Below are 27,086 nucleotides of genomic sequence, written 5' to 3'. Positions count from 1 at the left end.
GGGCGGGGCTTCCCTGACTAGGGGTCCTATAAAGGTAGCAGCCAGTCAGGCAGCGGCACAGGAGCTAGCAAACAGAGCTGTAAACAGGGGAGTTTGAGTGGGAGTTCTGTTGGAGGAGAAGGTATTTGTGTGTGTTTTTGTATAGGTAGTATCTGTATGTGTAGAGGCTTGGAGGGGCTAGGTGCTGCGAGAGAAGCTGAGCCCTGATTAGGGGGCGGGGCTTCACTGACAAGGGGTCCTATAAAGGTAGCAGCCAGTCAGGCATCGGCACAGACAGCTGCAGCGGCACAGGAGCTAGCAAACAGAGCTGTAAACACGGGAGTTTGAGTGGGATTTCTGTTGGAGGAGATGGTATTTGTGTGTGTTTGGTTTTGTATTGGTAGTATCTGTATGTGTAGGGGTTTGGCGGGGCTTTGTGCTTGGAGAGAAGCTGAGCCCTGATTAGGGGCGGGGCTTCACTGACTAGGGGTCCTATAAAGGTAGCAGCCAGTCAGGCAGCGGCACAGACAGCTGAAGCGGCACAGGAGCTAGCAAACAGAGCTGTAAGCAGGGGAGTTTGAGTGGGAGTTCTGTTGGAGGAGAAGGTATTTGTGTTTTTTTGTATTGGTAGTATCTGTATGTGTAGAGGCTTGGAGGGGCTTTGTGCTGGGAGAGAAGCTGAGCCCTGATTGGGGGCGGTGCTTCACTGACTAGGGGTCCTATAAAGCTAGCAGCCAGTCAGGCAGCGGCACAGGAGCTAGCAAACAGACCTGTAAACAGGGGAGTTTGAGTGGGAGTTCTGTTGGAGGAGAAGGTATTTGTGTGTGTTTTTGTATTGGTAGTATCTGTATGTGTAGAGGCTTGGAGGGGCTAGGTGCTGCGAGAGAAGCTGAGCCCTGATTAGGGGGCGGGGCTTCACGGCAAGGGGTCCTATAAAGGTCGCAGCCAGTCAGGCAGTGGCACAGGAGCTAGCAAACAGAGCTGTAAACAGGGGAGTTTGAATGGGAGTTCTGTTGGAGGAGAAGGTATTTGTGTTTGTTTTTGTATTGGTAGTATCTGTATGTGTAGAGGTTTGAAGGGGCTTTGTGCTGGGAGAGAAGCTGAGCCCTGATTAGGGGGCGGGGCTTCACTGACTAGGGGTCCTGTAAAGGTAGAAGCCAGTCAGGCAGCGGCACAGACAGCTGCAGCGGCACAGGAGCTAGCAAACAGAGCTGTAAACAGGGGAGTGTGAGTGGGAGTTCTGTTGGAGGAGAAGGTATTTGTGTGTGTTTGGTTTTGTATTGGTAGTATCTGTATGTGTAGGGGCTTTGTGCTGGGAGAGAAGCTGAGCCCTGATTAGGGGGCGGGGCTTCACTGACTAGGGGTCCTATAAAGGTAGCAGCCAGTCAGACAGCGGCACAGGAGCTAGAAAACAGAGCTGTAAGCAGGGGAGTTTGAGTGGGAGTTCTGTTGGAGGAGAAGGTATTTGTGTATGTTTTTTTGTATTGGTAGTGTCTGTATGTGTAGGGGTTTGGCGGGGCTTTGTGCTTGGAGAGAAGCTGAGCCCTGATTAGGGGGCGGGGCTTCACTGACTAGGGGTCCTATAAAGGTAGCAGCCAGTCAGGCAGCGGCACAGACAGCTGCAGCGGCACAGGAGCTAGCAAACAGAGCTGTAAGCAGGGGAGTTTGAGTGGGAGTTCTGTTGGAGGAGAAGGTATTTGTGTGTGTTTGGTTTTGTATTGGTAGTGTCTGTATGTGTAGGGGCTTTGTGCTGGGAGAGAAGCTGAGCCCTGATTAGGGGGCGGGGCATCACTGACTAGGGGTCCTATAAAGGTAGCAGCCAGTCAGGCATCGGAACAGACAGCTGCAGTGGCACAGGAGCTAGCAAACAGAGCTGTAAACAGGGGAGTTTGAGTGGGAGTTCTGTTGGAGGAGAAGGTATTTGTGCGTGTTTGGTTTTGTATTGGTAGTATCTGTATGTGTAGGGGCTTGGCGGGGCTTTGTGCTGGGAGAGAAGCTGAGCCGTGATTAGGGGGCGGGGCTTCACTGACTAGGGGTCCTATAAAGGTAGCAGCCAGTCAGGCAGCAGCACAGACAGCTGCAGCGGCACAGGAGCTAGCAAACAGAGCTGTAAACAGGGGAGTTTGAGTGGGAGTTCTGTTGGAGGAGAAGGTATTTGTGTGTGTTTGGTTTTGTATTGGTGGTATCTCTATGTGTAGGGGCTTTGTGCTGGGAGAGAAGCAGAGCCCTGATTAGGGGTCCTATAAAGGTAGCAGCCAGTCAGGCAGTGGCACAGACAGCTGCAGCGGCACAGGAGCTAGCAAACAGAGCTGTAAACAGGGGAGTTTGAGTGGGAGTTCTGTTGGAGGAGAAAGTATTTGTGTGTTTGGTTTTGTATTGGTGGTATCTGTATATGTAGGGGCTTTGTGCTGGGAGAGAAGCTGAGCCCTGATTAGGGGGCGGGGCTTCACTGACTAGGGGTCCTATGAAGGTAGCAGCCAGTCAGGCCGCAGCCAGTCAGGCAGCGGCACAGGAGCTAGCAAACAGAGCTGTAAACAGGGGAGTTTGAGTGGGAGTTCTGTTGGAGGAGAAGGTATTTGTGTGTGTTTGGTTTTGTATTGGTGGTATCTGTATTTGCAGGGGCTTTGTGCTGGGAGAGAAGCTGAGCCCTGATTAGGGGGCGGGGCTTCACTGACTAGGGGTCCTATAAAGGTAGCAGCCAGTCAGGCAGCGGCACAGGAGCTATCAAACAGAGCTGGAAACAGGGGAGTTAGAGTGGGAGTTCTGTTGGAGGAGAAGGTATTTGTGTGTGTTTGGTTTTGTATTGGTAGTATCTGTATGTGTAGAGGCTTGGAGGGGCTTTGTGCTGGGAGAGAAGCTGAGCCCTGATTAGGGGGCGGGGTTTCACTGACTAGGGGTCCTATAAAGGTAGCAGCCAGTCAGGCAGCAGCACAGACAGCTGCAGCGACACAGGAGCTAGCAAACAGAGCTGTAAACAGGGGAGTTTGTGTAGGAGTTCTGTTGGAGGAGAAGGCATTTGTGTGTGTTTGGTTTTGTATTGGTAGTATCTGTATGTGTAGAGGCTTGGAGGGGCTTTGTGCTGGGAGAGAAGCTGAGCCCTGATTAGGGGGCGGGGCTTCACTGACTAGGAGTCCTATAAAGGTAGCGGCACAGACAGCTACAGCAGCACAGGAGCTAGCAAACAGAGCTGTAAACAGGGGAGTTTGAGTGGGAGTTCTGTTGGAGGAGAAGGTATTTGTGTGTGTTTGGTTTTGTATTGGTGGTATCTGTATTTGCAGGGGCTTTGTGCTGGGAGAGAAGCTGAGCCCTGATTAGGGGGCGGGGCTTCACTGACTAGGGGTCCTATAAAGGTAGCAGCCAGTCAGGCAGCGGCACAGGAGCTAGCAAACAGAGCTGTAAACAGGGGAGTTTGAGTGGGAGTTCTGTTGGAGGAGAAGGTATTTGTGTGTGTTTGGTTTTGCACTGTTCGTATCTGTATGTGTAGAGACTTGGAGGGGCTTTGTGCTGGGAGAGAAGCTGAGCCCTGATTAGAGGGCGGGGCTTCCCTGACTAGGGGTCCTATAAATGTAGCAGCCAGTCAGGCAGCGGCACAGGAGCTAGCAAACAGAGCTGTAAACAGGGGAGTTTGAGTGGGAGTTCTGTTGGAGGAGAAGGAATTTGTGTGTTTTTGGTTTGTATTGGTACTATGTGTATGTGTAGAGGCTTGGAGGGGCTTTGTGCTGGGAGAGAAGCTGAGCCCTGATTAGGGGGCGGGGCTTCACTGACTAGGGGTCCTATAAAGGTAGCAGCCAGTCAGGCAGCGGCAGAGGAGCTAGCAAACAGAGCTGTGAACAGGGGAGTTGGAGTGGGAGTTCTGTTGGAGGAGAAGGTATTTGTGTGTGTTTGGTTTTGTATTGGTAGTATCTGTATGTGTAGAGGCTTGGAGGGGCTTTTTGCTGGGAGAGAAGCTGAGCCCTGATTGGGGGGCGGGGTTTCACTGACTAGGAGTCCTATAAAGGTAGCGGCACAGACAGCTGGAGCAGCACAGGAGCTAGCAAACAGAGCTGTAAACAGGGGAGTTTGAGTGGGAGTTCTGTTGGAGGAGAAAGTATTTGTGTGTGTTTGGTTTTGTATTGGTGGTATCTGTATATGTAGGGGCTTTGTGCTGGGAGAGAAGCTGAGCCCTGATTAGGGGGCGGGGCTTCCCTGACTAGTGGTCCTATAAAGGGAGCAGCCAGTCAGGCAGCGGCACAGGAGCTAGCAAACAGAGCTGTAAACAGGGGAGTTTGAGGGGGAGTTCTGTTGGAGGAGAAGGTATTTGTGTGTGTTTGGTTTTGTATTGGTAGTATCTGTATGTGTAGAGGCTTGGAGGGGCTTTGTGCTGGGAGGGAAGCTGAGCCCTGATTCGGGGGCGGGGCTTCCCTGACTAGGGGTCCTATAAAGGTAGCAGCCAGTCAGGCAGTGGCACAGGAGCTAGCAAACAGAGCTGTAAACAGGGGAGTTTGAGTGGGAGTTCTGTTGGGGGAGAAGGTATTTGTGCGTGTTTGGTTTTGTATTGGTAGTATCTGTATGTGTAGGGGCTTGGCGGGGCTTTGTGCTGGGAGAGAAGCTGAGCCGTGATTAGGGGGCGGGGCTTCACTGACTAGGGGTCCTATAAAGGTAGCAGTCAGTCAGGCAGCAGCACAGACAGCTGCAGCGGCACAGGAGCTAGCAAACAGAGCTGTAAACAGGGGAGTTTGAGTGGGAGTTCTGTTGGAGGAGAAGGTATTTGTGTGTGTTTGGTTTTGTATTGGTGGTATCTCTATGTGTAGGGGCTTTGTGCTGGGAGAGAAGCAGAGCCCTGATTAGGGGTCCTATAAAGGTAGCAGCCAGTCAGGCAGTGGCACAGACAGCTGCAGCGGCACAGGAGCTAGCAAACAGAGCTGTAAACAAGGGAGTTTGAGTGGGAGTTCTGTTGGGGGAGAAGGTATTTGTGTGTGTTTGGTTTTGTATTGGTAGTATCTGTATGTGTAGAGACTTGGAGGGGCTTTGTGCTGGGAGAGAAGCTGAGCCCTGATTAGGGGGCGGGGCTTCCTTGACTAGGGGTCCTATGAAGGTAGCAGCCAGTCAGGCCGCAGCCAGTCAGGCAGCGGCACAGGAGCTAGCAAACAGAGCTGTAAACAGGGGAGTTTGAGTGGGAGTTCTGTTGGAGGAGAAGGTATTTGTGTGTGTTTGGTTTTGTATTGGTAGTATCTGTATGTGTAGAGACTTGGAGGGGCTTTGTGCTGGGAGAGAAGCTGAGCCCTGATTAGGGGGCGGGGCTTCCCTGACTAGGGGTCCTATAAAGGTAGCAGCCAGTCAGGGAGTGGCACAGGAGCTAGCAAACAGAGCTGTAAACAGGGGAGTTTGAGTGGGAGTTCTGTTGGGGGAGAAGGTATTTGTGCGTGTTTGGTTTTGTATTGGTAGTATCTGTATGTGTAGGGGCTTGGCGGGGCTTTGTGCTGGGAGAGAAGCTGAGCCGTGATTAGGCGGCGGGGCTTCACTGACTAGGGGTCCTATAAAGGTAGCAGCCAGTCAGGCAGCAGCACAGACAGCTGCAGCGGCACAGGAGCTAGCAAACAGAGCTGTAAACAGGGGAGTTTGAGTGGGAGTTCTGTTGGAGGAGAAGGTATTTGTGTGTGTTTGGTTTTGTATTGGTGGTATCTCTATGTGTAGGGGCTTTGTGCTGGGAGAGAAGCAGAGCCCTGATTAGGGGTCCTATAAAGGTAGCAGCCAGTCAGGCAGTGGCACAGACAGCTGCAGCGGCACAGGAGCTAGCAAACAGAGCTGTAAACAGGGGAGTTTGAGTGGGAGTTCTGTTGGAGGAGAAAGTATTTGTGTGTGTTTGGTTTTGTATTGGTGGTATCTGTATATGTAGGGGCTTTGTGCTGGGAGAGAAGCTGAGCCCTGATTAGGGGGCGGGGCTTCACTGACTAGGGGTCCTATGAAGGTAGCAGCCAGTCAGGCCGCAGCCAGTCAGGCAGCGGCACAGGAGCTAGCAAACAGAGCTGTAAACAGGGGAGTTTGAGTGGGAGTTCTGTTGGAGGAGAAGGTATTTGTGTGTGTTTGGTTTTGTATTGGTAGTATCTGTATGTGTAGAGGCTTGGAGGGGCTTTGTGCTGGGAGAGAAGCTGAGCCCTGATTAGGGGGCGGGGTTTCACTGACTAGGGGTCCTATAAAGGTAGCAGCCAGGCAGGCAGCAGCACAGACAGCTGCAGCGACACAGGAGCTAGCAAACAGAGCTGTAAACAGGGGAGTTTGTGTAGGAGTTCTGTTGGAGGAGAAGGCATTTGTGTGTGTTTGGTTTTGTATTGGTAGTATCTGTATGTGTAGAGGCTTGGAGGGGCTCTGTGCTGGGAGAGAAGCTGAGCCCTGATTAGGGGGCGGGGCTTCACTGACTAGGAGTCCTATAAAGGTAGCAGCACAGACAGCTACAGCAGCACAGGAGCTAGCAAACAGAGCTGTAAACAGGGGAGTTTGAGTGGGAGTTCTGTTGGAGGAGAAGGTATTTGTGTGTGTTTGGTTTTGTATTGGTGGTATCTGTATTTGCAGGGGCTTTGTGCTGGGAGAGAAGCTGAGCCCTGATTAGGGGGCGGGGCTTCACTGACTAGGGGTCCTATAAAGGTAGCAGCCAGTCAGGCAGCGGCACAGGAACTAGCAAACAGAGCTGTAAACAGGGGAGTTTGAGTGGGAGTTCTGTTGGAGGAGAAGGTATTTGTGTGTGTTTGGTTTTGCATTGTTCGTATCTGTATGTGTAGGGACTTGGAGGGGCTTTGTGCTGGGAGAGAAGCTGAGCCCTGATTAGAGGGCGGGGCTTCCCTGACTAGGGGTCCTATAAATGTAGCAGCCAGTCAGGCAGCGGCACAGGAGCTAGCAAACAGAGCTGTAAACAGGGGAGTTTGAGTGGGAGTTCTGTTGGAGGAGAAGGTATTTGTGTGTGTGTGTGTGTTTGGTTTTGTATTGGTAGTATCTGTATGTGTAGGGGCTTTGTGCTGGGAGAGAAGCTGAGCCCTGATTAGGGGGCGGGGCTTCACTGACTAGGGGTCCTATAAAGGTAGCAGCAGGTCAGGCAGCGGCACAGGAGCTAGCAAACAGGGCTGTAAACAGGGGAGTTTGAGTGGGAGTTCTGTTGGAGGAGAAGGTATTTATGTGTGTGTGCGTTTGGTTTTGTATTGGTAGTATCTGTATGTGTCGAGGCTTGGAGGGGCTTTGTGCTGGGAGAGAAGCCGAGCCCTGTTTCGGGGGCGGGGCTTCACTGACTAGGAGTCCTATAAAGGTAGCGGCACAGACAGCTGCACCGGCACAGGAGCTAGCAAACAGAGCTGTAAACAGGGGAGTTTGAGTGGGAGTTCTGTTGGAGGAGAAGGAATTTGTGTTTTTGGTTTGTATTGGTACTATGTGTATGTGTAGAGGCTTGGAGGGGCTTTGTGCTGGGAGAGAAGCTGAGCCCTGATTAGGGGGCGGGGCTTCACTGACTAGGGGTCCTATAAAGGTAGCAGCCAGTCAGGCAGCGGCAGAGGAGCTAGCAAACAGAGCTGTAAACAGGGGAGTTGGAGTGGGAGTTCTGTTGGAGGAGAAGGTATTTGTGTTTGTTTTTGTATTGGTAGTATCTGTATGTGTAGAGGTTTGAAGGGGCTTTGTGCTGGGAGAGAAGCTGAGCCCTGATTAGGGGGCGGGGCTTCACTGACTTGGGGTCCTATAAAGGTAGCAGCCAGTCAGGCAGCGGCACAGGAGCTAGCAAACAGAGCTTTTAACAGGGGAGTTGGAGTGGGAGTTCTGTTGGACGAGAAGGTATTTGCGTGTGTTTGGTTTTGTATTGGTAGTATCTGTATGTGTAGAGGCTTGGAGGGGCTTTGTCCTGGGAGAGAAGCTGAGCCCTGATTAGGGGGCGGGGCTTCACTGACTAGGGGTCCTATAAATGTAGCAGCCAGTCAAGCAGCGGCACAGGAGCTAGCAAACAGAGCTGTGAACAGGGGAGTTTGAGTCGGAGTTCTGTTGGAGGAGAAGGTATTTGTGTGTGTTTTTGTATTGGTAGTATCTGTATGTGTAGAGGCTTGGAGGGGCTAGGTGCTGGGAGAGAAGCTGAGCCCTGATTAGGGGGCGGGGCTTCACTGACTAGGGGTCCTATAAAGGTAGCAGCCAGTCAGGCAGCGGCACAGACAGCTGCAGCGGCACAGGAGCTAGCAAACAGAGCTGTAAACAGGGGAGTTTGAGTGGAGGTTCTGTTGGAGGAGATGGTATTTGTGTGTGTTTGGTTTTGTATTGGTAGTATCTGTATGTGTAGAGGCTTGGAGGGGCTTTGTGCTGGAAGAGAAGCTGAGCCCTGATTAGGGGCTGGGGCTGACTGACTAGGGGTCCTATAAAGGTAGCAGCCAGTCAGGCAGCGGCACAGACAGCTGCAGCGGCACAGGAGCTAGCAAACAGAGCTGTAAACAGGGGAGTTGGAGTTCTGTTGGAGGAGAAGGTATTTGTGTGTGTTTAGTTTAGTATTGTTAGTATCTGTATGTGCAGGGGCTTTGTGCTGGGAGAGAAGCTGAGCCCTCATTAGGGAGCGGGGCTTCCCTGACTAGGGGTCCTACAAAGGTAGCAGCCAGTCAGGCAGCGGCACAGGAGCTAGCAAACAGAGCTTTTAACAGGGGAGTTGGAGTGGGAGTTCTGTTGGACGAGAAGGTATTTGCGTGTGTTTGGTTTTGTATTGGTAGTATCTGTATGTGTAGAGGCTTGGAGGGGCTAGGTGCTGGGAGAGAAGCTGAGCCCTGATTAGGGGGCGGGGCTTCACTGACTAGGGGTCCTATAAAGGTAGCACCCAGTCAGGCAGCGGCACAGACAGCTGCAGCGGCACAGGAGCTAGCAAACAGAGCTTTTAACAGGGGAGTTGGAGTTCTGTTGGAGGAGAAGGTATTTGTGTGTGTTTGGATTTGTATTGTCAGTATCTGTATGTGCAGGGGCTTTGTGCTGGGAGAGAAGCTGAGCCCTGATTGGGGGCGGGGCTTCCCTGACTAGGGGTCCTACAAAGGTAGGAGCCAGTCAGGCAGCGGCACAGGAGCTAGCAAACAGAGCTTTTAACAGGGGAGTTGGAGTGGGAGTTCTGTTGGAGGAGAAGGTATTTGTGTGTGTTTGGTTTTGTATTGGTAGTATCTGTATGTGTAGAGATTTGGAGGGGCTTTGTGCTGGGAGAGAAGCTGAGCCCTGATTAGGGGGCGGGGCTTCACTGACTAGGGGTCCTATAAATGTAGCAGCCAGTCAGGTAGCGTCACAGGAGCTAGCAAACAGAGCTGTAAACAGGGGAGTTTGAGTGGGAGTTCTGTTGGAGGAGAAGGTATTTGTATGTGTTTGGTTTTGTATTGGTAGTATCTGTATGTGTAGAGGCTTGGAGGGGCTTTGTGCTGGGAGAGAAGCTGAGCCCTGATTTGGGGGCGGGGCTTCACTGACTAGGGGTCCTACAAAGGTAGCAGCCAGTCAGGCAGCGGCACAGGAGCTAGCAAACAGAGCTGTAAACAGGGGAGTTTGAGTGGGAGTTCTGTTGGAGGAGAAGGTATTTGTGTGTGTTCGGTTTTGTATTGGTAGTGTCTGTATGTGTACGGGCTTTGTGCTGGGAGAGAAGCTGAGCCCTGATTAGGGGGCGGGGCTTCACGGACTAGGTGTCCTATAAAGGTAGCAGCCAGTCAGGCAGCGGCTAAGACAGCTGCAGCGGCACAGGAGTTAGCAAACAGAGCTGTAAACAGGGGAGTTTGAGTGGGAGTTCTGTTGGAGGAGAAGGTATTTGTGTGTGTTTGGTTTTGTATTGTCAGTATCTGTATGTGCAGGGGCTTTGTGCTGGGAGAGAAGCTGAGCCCTGATTAGGGGGCGGGGCTTCCCTGACTAGGGGTCCTATAAAGGTAGCAGCCAGTCAGACAGCAGCACAGAAGCTAGCAAACAGTGCTGTAAGCAGGGGAGTTTGAGTGGGAGTTCTGTGGGAGGAGAAGGTATTTGTGTGTGTTTTTTTGTATTGGTAGTATCTGTATGTGTAGAGGCTTGGAGGGCCTTTGTGCTGGGAGAGAAGCTGAGCCCTGATTAGGGGGCGGGGCTTCACTGACTAGGGGTCCTATAAAGGTAGCAGCCAGTCAGGCAGCGGCACAGGAGCTAGCAAACAGAGCTGTAAACAGGGGAGTTTGTGTGGGAGTTCTGTTGGAGGAGAAGGTATTTGTGTGTGTTTGGTTTTGTATTGGTGGTATCTGTATGTGTAGAGGCTTGGAGGGGCTTTGTGCTGGGAGAGAAGCTGAGCCCTGATCAGGGGGCGGGGCTTCACTGACTAGGGTTCCTATAAAGGTAGCAGCCAGTCAGGCAGAGGAACAGACAGCTGCAGTGGCACAGGAGCTAGCAAACAGAGCTGTGAACAGGGGAGTTTGAGTGGGAGTTCTGTTGGAGGAGAAGGTATTTGTGTGTGTTCGGTTTTCTATTGGTAGTGTCTGTATGTGTACGGGCTTTGTGCTGGGAGAGAAGCTGAGCCCTGATTAGGGGGCGGGGCTTCACTGACTAGGGGTCCTATAAAGGTAGCAGCCAGTCAGGCAGCGGAACAGACAGCTGCAGTGGCACAGGAGCTAGCAAACAGAGCTGTAAACAGGGGAGTTTGAGTGGGAGTTCTGTTGGAGGAGAAGGTATTTGTGTTTGTTTTTGTATTGGTAGTATCTGTATGTGTAGAGGCTTGGAGGGGCTTTGTGCTGGGAGAGAAGCTGAGCCCTGATCAGGGGGCGGGGCTTCACTGACTAGGGTTCCTATAAAGGTAGCAGCCAGTCAGGCAGAGGAACAGACAGCTGCAGTGGCACAGGAGCTAGCAAACAGAGCTGTGAACAGGGGAGTTTGAGTGGGAGTTCTGTTGGAGGAGAAGGTATTTGTGTGTGTTCGGTTTTGTATTGGTAGTGTCTGTATGTGTACGGGCTTTGTGCTGGGAGAGAAGCTGAGCCCTGATTAGGGGGCGGGGCTTCACTGACTAGGGGTCCTATAAAGGTAGCAGCCAGTCAGGCAGCGGAACAGACAGCTGCAGTGGCACAGGAGCTAGCAAACAGAGCTGTAAACAGGGGAGTTTGAGTGGGAGTTCTGTTGGAGGAGAAGGTATTTGTGTTTGTTTTTGTATTGGTAGTATCTGTATGTGTAGAGGTTTGAAGGGGCTTTGTGCTGGGAGAGAAGCTGAGCCCTGATTAGGGGGCGGGGCTTCACTGACTTGGGGTCCTATAAAGGTAGCAGCCAGTCAGGCAGCGGCACAGGAGCTAGCAAACAGAGCTTTTAACAGGGGAGTTGGAGTGGGAGTTCTGTTGGACGAGAAGGTATTTGCGTGTGTTTGGTTTTGTATTGGTAGTATCTGTATGTGTAGAGGCTTGGAGGGGCTTTGTCCTGGGAGAGAAGCTGAGCCCTGATTAGGGGGCGGGGCTTCACTGACTAGGGGTCCTATAAATGTAGCAGCCAGTCAAGCAGCGGCACAGGAGCTAGCAAACAGAGCTGTGAACAGGGGAGTTTGAGTCGGAGTTCTGTTGGAGGAGAAGGTATTTGTGTGTGTTTTTGTATTGGTAGTATCTGTATGTGTAGAGGCTTGGAGGGGCTAGGTGCTGGGAGAGAAGCTGAGCCCTGATTAGGGGGCGGGGCTTCACTGACTAGGGGTCCTATAAAGGTAGCAGCCAGTCAGGCAGCGGCACAGACAGCTGCAGCGGCACAGGAGCTAGCAAACAGAGCTGTAAACAGGGGAGTTTGAGTGGAGGTTCTGTTGGAGGAGATGGTATTTGTGTGTGTTTGGTTTTGTATTGGTAGTATCTGTATGTGTAGAGGCTTGGAGGGGCTTTGTGCTGGAAGAGAAGCTGAGCCCTGATTAGGGGCCGGGGCTGACTGACTAGGGGTCCTATAAAGGTAGCAGCCAGTCAGGCAGCGGCACAGGAGCTAGCAAACAGAGCTGTAAACAGGGGAGTTGGAGTTCTGTTGGAGGAGAAGGTATTTGTGTGTGTTTAGTTTAGTATTGTTAGTATCTGTATGTGCAGGGGCTTTGTGCTGGGAGAGAAGCTGAGCCCTCATTAGGGGGCGGGGCTTCCCTGACTAGGGGTCCTATAAAGGTAGCAGCCAGTCAGACAGCAGCACAGGAGCTAGCAAACAGTGGTGTAAGCAGGGGAGTTTGAGTGGGAGTTCTGTTGGAGGAGAAGGTATTTGTGTGTGTTTGGTTTTGTATTGTCAGTATCTGTATGTGCAGGGGCTTTGTGCTGGTAGAGAAGCTGAGCCCTGATTAGGGGGCGGGGCTTCCCTGACTAGGGGTCCTATAAAGGTAGCAGCCAGTCAGACAGCAGCACAGGAGCTAGCAAACAGTGGTGTAAGCGGTGGAGTTTGAGTGGGAGTTCTGTTGGAGGAGAAGGTATTTGTGTGTGTTTTTTTGTATTGGTAGTATCTGTATGTGCAGAGGCTTGGAGGGGCTTTGTGCTGGGAGAGAAGCTAAGCCCTGATTAGGGGGCGGGGCTTCACTGACTAGGGGTCCTAGAAAGGTAGCAGCCAGTCAGGCAGCGGCACAGGAGCTAGCAAACAGAGCTGTAAACAGGGGAGTTTGAGTGGGAGTTTTTTTGGAGGAGATGGTATTTGTGTGTATTTGGTTTTGCATTGGTAGTATCTGTATGTGTATTGGTTTGGCGGGGCTTTGTGCTTGGAGAGAAGCTGAGCCCTGATTAGGGGGCGGGGCTTCACTGACTAGGGTTCCTATAAAGGTAGCAGCCAGTCAGGCAGAGGAACAGACAGCTGCAGTGGCACAGGAGCTAGGAAACAGAGCTGTAAACAGGGGAGTTTGAGTGGGAGTTCTGTTGGAGGAGAAGGTATTTGTGTTTGTTTTTGTATTGGTAGTATCTGTATGTGTAGAGGCTTGGAGGGGCTAGGTGCTGGGAGAGAAGCTGAGCCCTGATTAGGGGGCGGGGCTTCACTGACTAGGGGTCCTAGAAAGGTAGCAGCCAGTCAGGCAGCGGCACAGGAGCTAGCAAACAGAGCTGTAAACAGGGGAGTTTGAGTGGGAGTTCTGTTGGAGGAGAAGGTATTTGTGTGTGTTCGGTTTTGTATTGGTAGTATCTGTATGTGTACGGGCTTTGTGCTGGGAGAGAAGCTGAGCCCTGATTAGGGGGCGCGGCTTGACTGACTAGGGGTCCTATAAGGGTAGCAGCCAGTCAGGCATTGGCACAGACAGCTGCAGCGGCACAGGAGCTAGCAAACAGAGCTGTAAACAGGGGAGTTTGAGTGGGAGTTCTGTTGGAGGAGAAGGTATTTGTCTGTGTTTGGTTTTGTATTGTCAGTATCTGTATGTGCAGGGGCTTTGTGCTGGGAGAAAAGCTGAGCCCTGATTAGGGGGCGGGGCTTCCCTGACTAGGGGTCCTACAAAGGTAGGAGCCAGTCAGGCAGCGGCACAGGAGCTAGCAAACAGAGCTTTTAACAGGGGAGTTGGAGTGGGACTTCTGTTGAAGGAGAAGGTATTTGTGTGTGTTTGGTTTTGTATTGGTAGTATCTGTATGTGTAGAGACTTGGAGGGGCTTTGTGCTGGGAGAGAAGCTGAGCCCTGATTAGGGGGCGGGGCTTCACTGACTAGGGGTCCTATAAATGTAGCAGCCAGTCAGGCAGCGGCACAGGAGCTAGCAAACAGAGCTGTAAACAGGGGAGTTTGAGTGGGAGCTTTTTTGGAGGAGATGGTATTTGTGTGTGTTTGGTTTTGTATTGGTAGTATCTGTATGTGTATTGGTTTGGCGGGGCTTTGTGCTTGGAGAGAAGCTGAGCCCTGATTAGGGGGCGGGGCTTCACTGACTAGGGGTCCTATAAAGGTAGCAGCCAGTCAGGCAGCGGCACAGGAGCTAGCAAACAGAGCTGTGAACAGGGGAGTTTGAGTGGGAGTTCTGTTGGAGGAGAAGGTATTTGTGTGTGTTTTTGTATTGGTAGTATCTGTATGTGTAGAGGCTTGGAGGGGCTAGGTGCTGGGAGAGAAGCTGAGCCCTGATGAGGGGGCGGGGCTTCACTGACTAGGGGTCCTATAAAGATAGCAGCCAGTCAGGCAGCTGCTAAGACAGCTGCAGCGGCACAGGAGCTAGCAAACAGAGCTGTAAACAGGGGAGTTGGAGTGGGAGTTCTGCTGGAGGAGAAGGTATTTGTGTGTGTTTGGTTTTGTATTGTCAGTATCTGTATGTGCAGGGGCTTTGTGCTGGGAGAGAAGCTGAGCCCTGATTAGGTGGCGGGGCTTCACTGACTAGGGGTCCTATAAAGGTAGCAGCCAGTCAGGCAGCGGCACAGACAGCTGCAGCGGCACAGGACCTAGCAAACAGAGCTGTAAACAGGGGAGTTTGAGTGGGAGTTCTGTTGGAGGAGAAGGTATTTGTGTGTGTTTGGTTTTGTATTGGTAGTATCTGTATGTTTACGGGCTTTGTGCTGGGAGAGAAGCTGAGCCCTGATTAGGGGGCGGGGCTTCCCTGACTAGGGGTCCTATAAAGGTAGCAGCCAGTCAGGCAGCGGCACAGGAGCTAGCAAACAGAGCTGTAAACAGGGGAGTTTGAGTGGGAGTTCTGTTGGAGGAGAAGGTATTTGTGTGTGTTTTTGTATAGGTAGTATCTGTATGTGTAGAGGCTTGGAGGGGCTAGGTGCTGCGAGAGAAGCTGAGCCCTCATTAGGGGGCGGGGCTTCACTGACAAGGGGTCCTATAAAGGTAGCAGCCAGTCAGGCATCGGCACAGACAGCTGCAGCGGCACAGGAGCTAGCAAACAGAGCTGTAAACACGGGAGTTTGAGTGGGATTTCTGTTGGAGGAGATGGTATTTGTGTGTGTTTGGTTTTGTATTGGTAGTATCTGTATGTGTAGGGGTTTGGCGGGGCTTTGTGCTTGGAGAGAAGCTGAGCCCTGATTAGGGGCGGGGCTTCACTGACTAGGGGTCCTATAAAGGTAGCAGCCAGTCAGGCAGCGGCACAGACAGCTGAAGCGGCACAGGAGCTAGCAAACAGAGCTGTAAGCAGGGGAGTTTGAGTGGGAGTTCTGTTGGAGGAGAAGGTATTTGTGTTTTTTTGTATTGGTAGTATCTGTATGTGTAGAGGCTTGGAGGGGCTTTGTGCTGGGAGAGAAGCTGAGCCCTGATTGGGGGCGGTGCTTCACTGACTAGGGGTCCTATAAAGCTAGCAGCCAGTCAGGCAGCGGCACAGGAGCTAGCAAACAGACCTGTAAACAGGGGAGTTTGAGTGGGAGTTCTGTTGGAGGAGAAGGTATTTGTGTGTGTTTTTGTATTGGTAGTATCTGTATGTGTAGAGGCTTGGAGGGGCTAGGTGCTGCGAGAGAAGCTGAGCCCTGATTAGGGGGCGGGGCTTCACGGCAAGGGGTCCTATAAAGGTCGCAGCCAGTCAGGCAGTGGCACAGGAGCTAGCAAACAGAGCTGTAAACAGGGGAGTTTGAATGGGAGTTCTGTTGGAGGAGAAGGTATTTGTGTTTGTTTTTGTATTGGTAGTATCTGTATGTGTAGAGGTTTGAAGGGGCTTTGTGCTGGGAGAGAAGCTGAGCCCTGATTAGGGGGCGGGGCTTCACTGACTAGGGGTCCTGTAAAGGTAGAAGCCAGTCAGGCAGCGGCACAGACAGCTGCAGCGGCACAGGAGCTAGCAAACAGAGCTGTAAACAGGGGAGTGTGAGTGGGAGTTCTGTTGGAGGAGAAGGTATTTGTGTGTGTTTGGTTTTGTATTGGTAGTATCTGTATGTGTAGGGGCTTTGTGCTGGGAGAGAAGCTGAGCCCTGATTAGGGGGCGGGGCTTCACTGACTAGGGGTCCTATAAAGGTAGCAGCCAGTCAGACAGCGGCACAGGAGCTAGAAAACAGAGCTGTAAGCAGGGGAGTTTGAGTGGGAGTTCTGTTGGAGGAGAAGGTATTTGTGTATGTTTTTTTGTATTGGTAGTGTCTGTATGTGTAGGGGTTTGGCGGGGCTTTGTGCTTGGAGAGAAGCTGAGCCCTGATTAGGGGGCGGGGCTTCACTGACTAGGGGTCCTATAAAGGTAGCAGCCAGTCAGGCAGCGGCACAGACAGCTGCAGCGGCACAGGAGCTAGCAAACAGAGCTGTAAGCAGGGGAGTTTGAGTGGGAGTTCTGTTGGAGGAGAAGGTATTTGTGTGTGTTTGGTTTTGTATTGGTAGTGTCTGTATGTGTAGGGGCTTTGTGCTGGGAGAGAAGCTGAGCCCTGATTAGGGGGCGGGGCATCACTGACTAGGGGTCCTATAAAGGTAGCAGCCAGTCAGGCATCGGAACAGACAGCTGCAGTGGCACAGGAGCTAGCAAACAGAGCTGTAAACAGGGGAGTTTGAGTGGGAGTTCTGTTGGAGGAGAAGGTATTTGTGCGTGTTTGGTTTTGTATTGGTAGTATCTGTATGTGTAGGGGCTTGGCGGGGCTTTGTGCTGGGAGAGAAGCTGAGCCGTGATTAGGGGGCGGGGCTTCACTGACTAGGGGTCCTATAAAGGTAGCAGCCAGTCAGGCAGCAGCACAGACAGCTGCAGCGGCACAGGAGCTAGCAAACAGAGCTGTAAACAGGGGAGTTTGAGTGGGAGTTCTGTTGGAGGAGAAGGTATTTGTGTGTGTTTGGTTTTGTATTGGTGGTATCTCTATGTGTAGGGGCTTTGTGCTGGGAGAGAAGCAGAGCCCTGATTAGGGGTCCTATAAAGGTAGCAGCCAGTCAGGCAGTGGCACAGACAGCTGCAGCGGCACAGGAGCTAGCAAACAGAGCTGTAAACAGGGGAGTTTGAGTGGGAGTTCTGTTGGAGGAGAAAGTATTTGTGTGTTTGGTTTTGTATTGGTGGTATCTGTATATGTAGGGGCTTTGTGCTGGGAGAGAAGCTGAGCCCTGATTAGGGGGCGGGGCTTCACTGACTAGGGGTCCTATGAAGGTAGCAGCCAGTCAGGCCGCAGCCAGTCAGGCAGCGGCACAGGAGCTAGCAAACAGAGCTGTAAACAGGGGAGTTTGAGTGGGAGTTCTGTTGGAGGAGAAGGTATTTGTGTGTGTTTGGTTTTGTATTGGTGGTATCTGTATTTGCAGGGGCTTTGTGCTGGGAGAGAAGCTGAGCCCTGATTAGGGGGCGGGGCTTCACTGACTAGGGGTCCTATAAAGGTAGCAGCCAGTCAGGCAGCGGCACAGGAGCTATCAAACAGAGCTGTAAACAGGGGAGTTAGAGTGGGAGTTCTGTTGGAGGAGAAGGTATTTGTGTGTGTTTGGTTTTGTATTGGTAGTATCTGTATGTGTAGAGGCTTGGAGGGGCTTTGTGCTGGGAGAGAAGCTGAGCCCTGATTAGGGGGCGGGGTTTCACTGACTAGGGGTCCTATAAAGGTAGCAGCCAGTCAGGCAGCAGCACAGACAGCTGCAGCGACACAGGAGCTAGCAAACAGAGCTGTAAACAGGGGAGTTTGTGTAGGAGTTCTGTTGGAGGAGAAGGCATTTGTGTGTGTTTGGTTTTGTATTGGTAGTATCTGTATGTGTAGAGGCTTGGAGGGGCTTTGTGCTGGGAGAGAAGCTGAGCCCTGATTAGGGGGCGGGGCTTCACTGACTAGGAGTCCTATAAAGGTAGCGGCACAGACAGCTACAGCAGCACAGGAGCTAGCAAACAGAGCTGTAAACAGGGGAGTTTGAGTGGGAGTTCTGTTGGAGGAGAAGGTATTTGTGTGTGTTTGGTTTTGTATTGGTGGTATCTGTATTTGCAGGGGCTTTGTGCTGGGAGAGAAGCTGAGCCCTGATTAGGGGGCGGGGCTTCACTGACTAGGGGTCCTATAAAGGTAGCAGCCAGTCAGGCAGCGGCACAGGAGCTAGCAAACAGAGCTGTAAACAGGGGAGTTTGAGTGGGAGTTCTGTTGGAGGAGAAGGTATTCGTGTGTGTTTGGTTTTGCATTGTTCGTATCTGTATGTGTAGAGACTTGGAGGGGCTTTGTGCTGGGAGAGAAGCTGAGCCCTGATTAGAGGGCGGGGCTTCCCTGACTAGGGGTCCTATAAATGTAGCAGCCAGTCAGGCAGCGGCACAGGAGCTAGCAAACAGAGCTGTAAACAGGGGAGTTTGAGTGGGAGTTCTGTTGGAGGAGAAGGAATTTGTGTGTTTTTGGTTTGTATTGGTACTATGTGTATGTGTAGAGGCTTGGAGGGGCTTTGTGCTGGGAGAGAAGCTGAGCCCTGATTAGGGGGCGGGGCTTCACTGACTAGGGGTCCTATAAAGGTAGCAGCCAGTCAGGCAGCGGCAGAGGAGCTAGCAAACAGAGCTGTAAACAGGGGAGTTGGAGTGGGAGTTCTGTTGGGGGAGAAGGTATTTGTGCGTGTTTGGTTTTGTATTGGTAGTATCTGTATGTGTAGGGGCTTGGCGGGGCTTTGTGCTGGGAGAGAAGCTGAGCCGTGATTAGGGGGCGGGGCTTCACTGACTAGGGGTCCTATAAAGGTAGCAGCCAGTCAGGCAGCAGCACAGACAGCTGCAGCGGCACAGGAGCTAGCAAACAGAGCTGTAAACAGGGGAGTTTGAGTGGGAGTTCTGTTGGAGGAGAAGGTATTTGTGTGTGTTTGGTTTTGTATTGGTGGTATCTCTATGTGTAGGGGCTTTGTGCTGGGAGAGAAGCAGAGCCCTGATTAGGGGTCCTATAAAGGTAGCAGCCAGTCAGGCAGTGGCACAGACAGCTGCAGCGGCACAGGAGCTAGCAAACAGAGCTGTAAACAGGGGAGTTTGAGTGGGAGTTCTGTTGGAGGAGAAAGTATTTGTGTGTTTGGTTTTGTATTGGTGGTATCTGTATATGTAGGGGCTTTGTGCTGGGAGAGAAGCTGAGCCCTGATTAGGGGGCGGGGCTTCACTGACTAGGGGTCCTATGAAGGTAGCAGCCAGTCAGGCCGCAGCCAGTCAGGCAGCGGCACAGGAGCTAGCAAACAGAGCTGTAAACAGGGGAGTTTGAGTGGGAGTTCTGTTGGAGGAGAAGGTATTTGTGTGTGTTTGGTTTTGTATTGGTGGTATCTGTATTTGCAGGGGCTTTGTGCTGGGAGAGAAGCTGAGCCCTGATTAGGGGGCGGGGCTTCACTGACTAGGGGTCCTATAAAGGTAGCAGCCAGTCAGGCAGCGGCACAGGAGCTATCAAACAGAGCTGTAAACAGGGGAGTTAGAGTGGGAGTTCTGTTGGAGGAGAAGGTATTTGTGTGTGTTTGGTTTTGTATTGGTAGTATCTGTATGTGTAGAGGCTTGGAGGGGCTTTGTGCTGGGAGAGAAGCTGAGCCCTGATTAGGGGGCGGGGTTTCACTGACTAGGGGTCCTATAAAGGTAGCAGCCAGTCAGGCAGCAGCACAGACAGCTGCAGCGACACAGGAGCTAGCAAACAGAGCTGTAAACAGGGGAGTTTGTGTAGGAGTTCTGTTGGAGGAGAAGGCATTTGTGTGTGTTTGGTTTTGTATTGGTAGTATCTGTATGTGTAGAGGCTTGGAGGGGCTTTGTGCTGGGAGAGAAGCTGAGCCCTGATTAGGGGGCGGGGCTTCACTGACTAGGAGTCCTATAAAGGTAGCGGCACAGACAGCTACAGCAGCACAGGAGCTAGCAAACAGAGCTGTAAACAGGGGAGTTTGAGTGGGAGTTCTGTTGGAGGAGAAGGTATTTGTGTGTGTTTGGTTTTGTATTGGTGGTATCTGTATTTGCAGGGGCTTTGTGCTGGGAGAGAAGCTGAGCCCTGATTAGGGGGCGGGGCTTCACTGACTAGGGGTCCTATAAAGGTAGCAGCCAGTCAGGCAGCGGCACAGGAGCTAGCAAACAGAGCTGTAAACAGGGGAGTTTGAGTGGGAGTTCTGTTGGAGGAGAAGGTATTTGTGTGTGTTTGGTTTTGCACTGTTCGTATCTGTATGTGTAGAGACTTGGAGGGGCTTTGTGCTGGGAGAGAAGCTGAGCCCTGATTAGAGGGCGGGGCTTCCCTGACTAGGGGTCCTATAAATGTAGCAGCCAGTCAGGCAGCGGCACAGGAGCTAGCAAACAGAGCTGTAAACAGGGGAGTTTGAGTGGGAGTTCTGTTGGAGGAGAAGGAATTTGTGTGTTTTTGGTTTGTATTGGTACTATGTGTATGTGTAGAGGCTTGGAGGGGCTTTGTGCTGGGAGAGAAGCTGAGCCCTGATTAGGGGGCGGGGCTTCACTGACTAGGGGTCCTATAAAGGTAGCAGCCAGTCAGGCAGCGGCAGAGGAGCTAGCAAACAGAGCTGTGAACAGGGGAGTTGGAGTGGGAGTTCTGTTGGAGGAGAAGGTATTTGTGTGTGTTTGGTTTTGTATTGGTAGTATCTGTATGTGTAGAGGCTTGGAGGGGCTTTTTGCTGGGAGAGAAGCTGAGCCCTGATTGGGGGGCGGGGTTTCACTGACTAGGAGTCCTATAAAGGTAGCGGCACAGACAGCTGGAGCAGCACAGGAGCTAGCAAACAGAGCTGTAAACAGGGGAGTTTGAGTGGGAGTTCTGTTGGAGGAGAAAGTATTTGTGTGTGTTTGGTTTTGTATTGGTGGTATCTGTATATGTAGGGGCTTTGTGCTGGGAGAGAAGCTGAGCCCTGATTAGGGGGCGGGGCTTCCCTGACTAGTGGTCCTATAAAGGGAGCAGCCAGTCAGGCAGCGGCACAGGAGCTAGCAAACAGAGCTGTAAACAGGGGAGTTTGAGGGGGAGTTCTGTTGGAGGAGAAGGTATTTGTGTGTGTTTGGTTTTGTATTGGTAGTATCTGTATGTGTAGAGGCTTGGAGGGGCTTTGTGCTGGGAGGGAAGCTGAGCCCTGATTCGGGGGCGGGGCTTCCCTGACTAGGGGTCCTATAAAGGTAGCAGCCAGTCAGGCAGTGGCACAGGAGCTAGCAAACAGAGCTGTAAACAGGGGAGTTTGAGTGGGAGTTCTGTTGGGGGAGAAGGTATTTGTGCGTGTTTGGTTTTGTATTGGTAGTATCTGTATGTGTAGGGGCTTGGCGGGGCTTTGTGCTGGGAGAGAAGCTGAGCCGTGATTAGGGGGCGGGGCTTCACTGACTAGGGGTCCTATAAAGGTAGCAGTCAGTCAGGCAGCAGCACAGACAGCTGCAGCGGCACAGGAGCTAGCAAACAGAGCTGTAAACAGGGGAGTTTGAGTGGGAGTTCTGTTGGAGGAGAAGGTATTTGTGTGTGTTTGGTTTTGTATTGGTGGTATCTCTATGTGTAGGGGCTTTGTGCTGGGAGAGAAGCAGAGCCCTGATTAGGGGTCCTATAAAGGTAGCAGCCAGTCAGGCAGTGGCACAGACAGCTGCAGCGGCACAGGAGCTAGCAAACAGAGCTGTAAACAAGGGAGTTTGAGTGGGAGTTCTGTTGGGGGAGAAGGTATTTGTGTGTGTTTGGTTTTGTATTGGTAGTATCTGTATGTGTAGAGACTTGGAGGGGCTTTGTGCTGGGAGAGAAGCTGAGCCCTGATTAGGGGGCGGGGCTTCCTTGACTAGGGGTCCTATGAAGGTAGCAGCCAGTCAGGCCGCAGCCAGTCAGGCAGCGGCACAGGAGCTAGCAAACAGAGCTGTAAACAGGGGAGTTTGAGTGGGAGTTCTGTTGGAGGAGAAGGTATTTGTGTGTGTTTGGTTTTGTATTGGTAGTATCTGTATGTGTAGAGACTTGGAGGGGCTTTGTGCTGGGAGAGAAGCTGAGCCCTGATTAGGGGGCGGGGCTTCCCTGACTAGGGGTCCTATAAAGGTAGCAGCCAGTCAGGGAGTGGCACAGGAGCTAGCAAACAGAGCTGTAAACAGGGGAGTTTGAGTGGGAGTTCTGTTGGGGGAGAAGGTATTTGTGCGTGTTTGGTTTTGTATTGGTAGTATCTGTATGTGTAGGGGCTTGGCGGGGCTTTGTGCTGGGAGAGAAGCTGAGCCGTGATTAGGCGGCGGGGCTTCACTGACTAGGGGTCCTATAAAGGTAGCAGCCAGTCAGGCAGCAGCACAGACAGCTGCAGCGGCACAGGAGCTAGCAAACAGAGCTGTAAACAGGGGAGTTTGAGTGGGAGTTCTGTTGGAGGAGAAGGTATTTGTGTGTGTTTGGTTTTGTATTGGTGGTATCTCTATGTGTAGGGGCTTTGTGCTGGGAGAGAAGCAGAGCCCTGATTAGGGGTCCTATAAAGGTAGCAGCCAGTCAGGCAGTGGCACAGACAGCTGCAGCGGCACAGGAGCTAGCAAACAGAGCTGTAAACAGGGGAGTTTGAGTGGGAGTTCTGTTGGAGGAGAAAGTATTTGTGTGTGTTTGGTTTTGTATTGGTGGTATCTGTATATGTAGGGGCTTTGTGCTGGGAGAGAAGCTGAGCCCTGATTAGGGGGCGGGGCTTCACTGACTAGGGGTCCTATGAAGGTAGCAGCCAGTCAGGCCGCAGCCAGTCAGGCAGCGGCACAGGAGCTAGCAAACAGAGCTGTAAACAGGGGAGTTTGAGTGGGAGTTCTGTTGGAGGAGAAGGTATTTGTGTGTGTTTGGTTTTGTATTGGTAGTATCTGTATGTGTAGAGGCTTGGAGGGGCTTTGTGCTGGGAGAGAAGCTGAGCCCTGATTAGGGGGCGGGGTTTCACTGACTAGGGGTCCTATAAAGGTAGCAGCCAGGCAGGCAGCAGCACAGACAGCTGCAGCGACACAGGAGCTAGCAAACAGAGCTGTAAACAGGGGAGTTTGTGTAGGAGTTCTGTTGGAGGAGAAGGCATTTGTGTGTGTTTGGTTTTGTATTGGTAGTATCTGTATGTGTAGAGGCTTGGAGGGGCTCTGTGCTGGGAGAGAAGCTGAGCCCTGATTAGGGGGCGGGGCTTCACTGACTAGGAGTCCTATAAAGGTAGCAGCACAGACAGCTACAGCAGCACAGGAGCTAGCAAACAGAGCTGTAAACAGGGGAGTTTGAGTGGGAGTTCTGTTGGAGGAGAAGGTATTTGTGTGTGTTTGGTTTTGTATTGGTGGTATCTGTATTTGCAGGGGCTTTGTGCTGGGAGAGAAGCTGAGCCCTGATTAGGGGGCGGGGCTTCACTGACTAGGGGTCCTATAAAGGTAGCAGCCAGTCAGGCAGCGGCACAGGAACTAGCAAACAGAGCTGTAAACAGGGGAGTTTGAGTGGGAGTTCTGTTGGAGGAGAAGGTATTTGTGTGTGTTTGGTTTTGCATTGTTCGTATCTGTATGTGTAGGGACTTGGAGGGGCTTTGTGCTGGGAGAGAAGCTGAGCCCTGATTAGAGGGCGGGGCTTCCCTGACTAGGGGTCCTATAAATGTAGCAGCCAGTCAGGCAGCGGCACAGGAGCTAGCAAACAGAGCTGTAAACAGGGGAGTTTGAGTGGGAGTTCTGTTGGAGGAGAAGGTATTTGTGTGTGTGTGTGTGTTTGGTTTTGTATTGGTAGTATCTGTATGTGTAGGGGCTTTGTGCTGGGAGAGAAGCTGAGCCCTGATTAGGGGGCGGGGCTTCACTGACTAGGGGTCCTATAAAGGTAGCAGCAGGTCAGGCAGCGGCACAGGAGCTAGCAAACAGGGCTGTAAACAGGGGAGTTTGAGTGGGAGTTCTGTTGGAGGAGAAGGTATTTATGTGTGTGTGCGTTTGGTTTTGTATTGGTAGTATCTGTATGTGTCGAGGCTTGGAGGGGCTTTGTGCTGGGAGAGAAGCCGAGCCCTGTTTCGGGGGCGGGGCTTCACTGACTAGGAGTCCTATAAAGGTAGCGGCACAGACAGCTGCACCGGCACAGGAGCTAGCAAACAGAGCTGTAAACAGGGGAGTTTGAGTGGGAGTTCTGTTGGAGGAGAAGGAATTTGTGTTTTTGGTTTGTATTGGTACTATGTGTATGTGTAGAGGCTTGGAGGGGCTTTGTGCTGGGAGAGAAGCTGAGCCCTGATTAGGGGGCGGGGCTTCACTGACTAGGGGTCCTATAAAGGTAGCAGCCAGTCAGGCAGCGGCAGAGGAGCTAGCAAACAGAGCTGTAAACAGGGGAGTTGGAGTGGGAGTTCTGTTGGAGGAGAAGGTATTTGTGTTTGTTTTTGTATTGGTAGTATCTGTATGTGTAGAGGTTTGAAGGGGCTTTGTGCTGGGAGAGAAGCTGAGCCCTGATTAGGGGGCGGGGCTTCACTGACTTGGGGTCCTATAAAGGTAGCAGCCAGTCAGGCAGCGGCACAGGAGCTAGCAAACAGAGCTTTTAACAGGGGAGTTGGAGTGGGAGTTCTGTTGGACGAGAAGGTATTTGCGTGTGTTTGGTTTTGTATTGGTAGTATCTGTATGTGTAGAGGCTTGGAGGGGCTTTGTCCTGGGAGAGAAGCTGAGCCCTGATTAGGGGGCGGGGCTTCACTGACTAGGGGTCCTATAAATGTAGCAGCCAGTCAAGCAGCGGCACAGGAGCTAGCAAACAGAGCTGTGAACAGGGGAGTTTGAGTCGGAGTTCTGTTGGAGGAGAAGGTATTTGTGTGTGTTTTTGTATTGGTAGTATCTGTATGTGTAGAGGCTTGGAGGGGCTAGGTGCTGGGAGAGAAGCTGAGCCCTGATTAGGGGGCGGGGCTTCACTGACTAGGGGTCCTATAAAGGTAGCAGCCAGTCAGGCAGCGGCACAGACAGCTGCAGCGGCACAGGAGCTAGCAAACAGAGCTGTAAACAGGGGAGTTTGAGTGGAGGTTCTGTTGGAGGAGATGGTATTTGTGTGTGTTTGGTTTTGTATTGGTAGTATCTGTATGTGTAGAGGCTTGGAGGGGCTTTGTGCTGGAAGAGAAGCTGAGCCCTGATTAGGGGCTGGGGCTGACTGACTAGGGGTCCTATAAAGGTAGCAGCCAGTCAGGCAGCGGCACAGACAGCTGCAGCGGCACAGGAGCTAGCAAACAGAGCTGTAAACAGGGGAGTTGGTGTTCTGTTGGAGGAGAAGGTATTTGTGTGTGTTTAGTTTAGTATTGTTAGTATCTGTATGTGCAGGGGCTTTGTGCTGGGAGAGAAGCTGAGCCCTCATTAGGGAGCGGGGCTTCCCTGACTAGGGGTCCTACAAAGGTAGCAGCCAGTCAGGCAGCGGCACAGGAGCTAGCAAACAGAGCTTTTAACAGGGGAGTTGGAGTGGGAGTTCTGTTGGACGAGAAGGTATTTGCGTGTGTTTGGTTTTGTATTGGTAGTATCTGTATGTGTAGAGGCTTGGAGGGGCTAGGTGCTGGGAGAGAAGCTGAGCCCTGATTAGGGGGCGGGGCTTCACTGACTAGGGGTCCTATAAAGGTAGCACCCAGTCAGGCAGCGGCACAGACAGCTGCAGCGGCACAGGAGCTAGCAAACAGAGCTTTTAACAGGGGAGTTGGAGTTCTGTTGGAGGAGAAGGTATTTGTGTGTGTTTGGATTTGTATTGTCAGTATCTGTATGTGCAGGGGCTTTGTGCTGGGAGAGAAGCTGAGCCCTGATTGGGGGCGGGGCTTCCCTGACTAGGGGTCCTACAAAGGTAGGAGCCAGTCAGGCAGCGGCACAGGAGCTAGCAAACAGAGCTTTTAACAGGGGAGTTGGAGTGGGAGTTCTGTTGGAGGAGAAGGTATTTGTGTGTGTTTGGTTTTGTATTGGTAGTATCTGTATGTGTAGAGATTTGGAGGGGCTTTGTGCTGGGAGAGAAGCTGAGCCCTGATTAGGGGGCGGGGCTTCACTGACTAGGGGTCCTATAAATGTAGCAGCCAGTCAGGTAGCGTCACAGGAGCTAGCAAACAGAGCTGTAAACAGGGGAGTTTGAGTGGGAGTTCTGTTGGAGGAGAAGGTATTTGTATGTGTTTGGTTTTGTATTGGTAGTATCTGTATGTGTAGAGGCTTGGAGGGGCTTTGTGCTGGGAGAGAAGCTGAGCCCTGATTTGGGGGCGGGGCTTCACTGACTAGGGGTCCTACAAAGGTAGCAGCCAGTCAGGCAGCGGCACAGGAGCTAGCAAACAGAGCTGTAAACAGGGGAGTTTGAGTGGGAGTTCTGTTGGAGGAGAAGGTATTTGTGTGTGTTCGGTTTTGTATTGGTAGTGTCTGTATGTGTACGGGCTTTGTGCTGGGAGAGAAGCTGAGCCCTGATTAGGGGGCGGGGCTTCACGGACTAGGTGTCCTATAAAGGTAGCAGCCAGTCAGGCAGCGGCTAAGACAGCTGCAGCGGCACAGGAGTTAGCAAACAGAGCTGTAAACAGGGGAGTTTGAGTGGGAGTTCTGTTGGAGGAGAAGGTATTTGTGTGTGTTTGGTTTTGTATTGTCAGTATCTGTATGTGCAGGGGCTTTGTGCTGGGAGAGAAGCTGAGCCCTGATTAGGGGGCGGGGCTTCCCTGACTAGGGGTCCTATAAAGGTAGCAGCCAGTCAGACAGCAGCACAGAAGCTAGCAAACAGTGCTGTAAGCAGGGGAGTTTGAGTGGGAGTTCTGTGGGAGGAGAAGGTATTTGTGTGTGTTTTTTTGTATTGGTAGTATCTGTATGTGTAGAGGCTTGGAGGGCCTTTGTGCTGGGAGAGAAGCTGAGCCCTGATTAGGGGGCGGGGCTTCACTGACTAGGGGTCCTATAAAGGTAGCAGCCAGTCAGGCAGCGGCACAGGAGCTAGCAAACAGAGCTGTAAACAGGGGAGTTTGTGTGGGAGTTCTGTTGGAGGAGAAGGTATTTGTGTGTGTTTGGTTTTGCATTGGTAGTATCTGTATGTGTAGAGGCTTGGAGGGGCTTTGTGCTGGGAGAGAAGCTGAGCCCTGATTAGGGGGCGGGGCTTCACTGACTAGGGGTCCTATAAATGTAGCAGCCAGTCAGGCAGCGGCACAGGAGCTAGCAAACAGAGCTGTAAACAGGGGAGTTTGAGTGGGAGTTTTTTTGGAGGAGACGGTATTTATGTGTGTTTGGTATTGTATTGGTAGTATCTGTATGTGTATTGGTTTGGCGGGGCTTTGTGCTTGGAGAGAAGCTGAGACCTGATTAGGGGGCGAGGCTTCACTGACTAGGGGTCCTATAAAGGTAGCAGCCAGTCAGGCAGAGGAACAGACAGCTGCAGTGGCACAGGAGCTAGCAAACAGAGCTGTGAACAGGGGAGTTTGAGTGGGAGTTCTGTTGGAGGAGAAGGTATTTGTGTGTGTTTGGATTTGTATTGTCAGTATCTGTATGTGCAGGGGCTTTGTGCTGGGAGAGAGGCTGAGCCCTGATTGGGGGCGGGGCTTCCCTGACTAGGGGTCCTACAAAGGTAGG

Source organism: Lepidochelys kempii, chromosome 16 (assembly GCF_965140265.1).
Source record: "Lepidochelys kempii isolate rLepKem1 chromosome 16, rLepKem1.hap2, whole genome shotgun sequence".
Classification (NCBI taxonomy): Eukaryota; Metazoa; Chordata; order Testudines; family Cheloniidae; genus Lepidochelys; species Lepidochelys kempii.
This window is presented reverse-complemented; position numbering follows the sequence as displayed.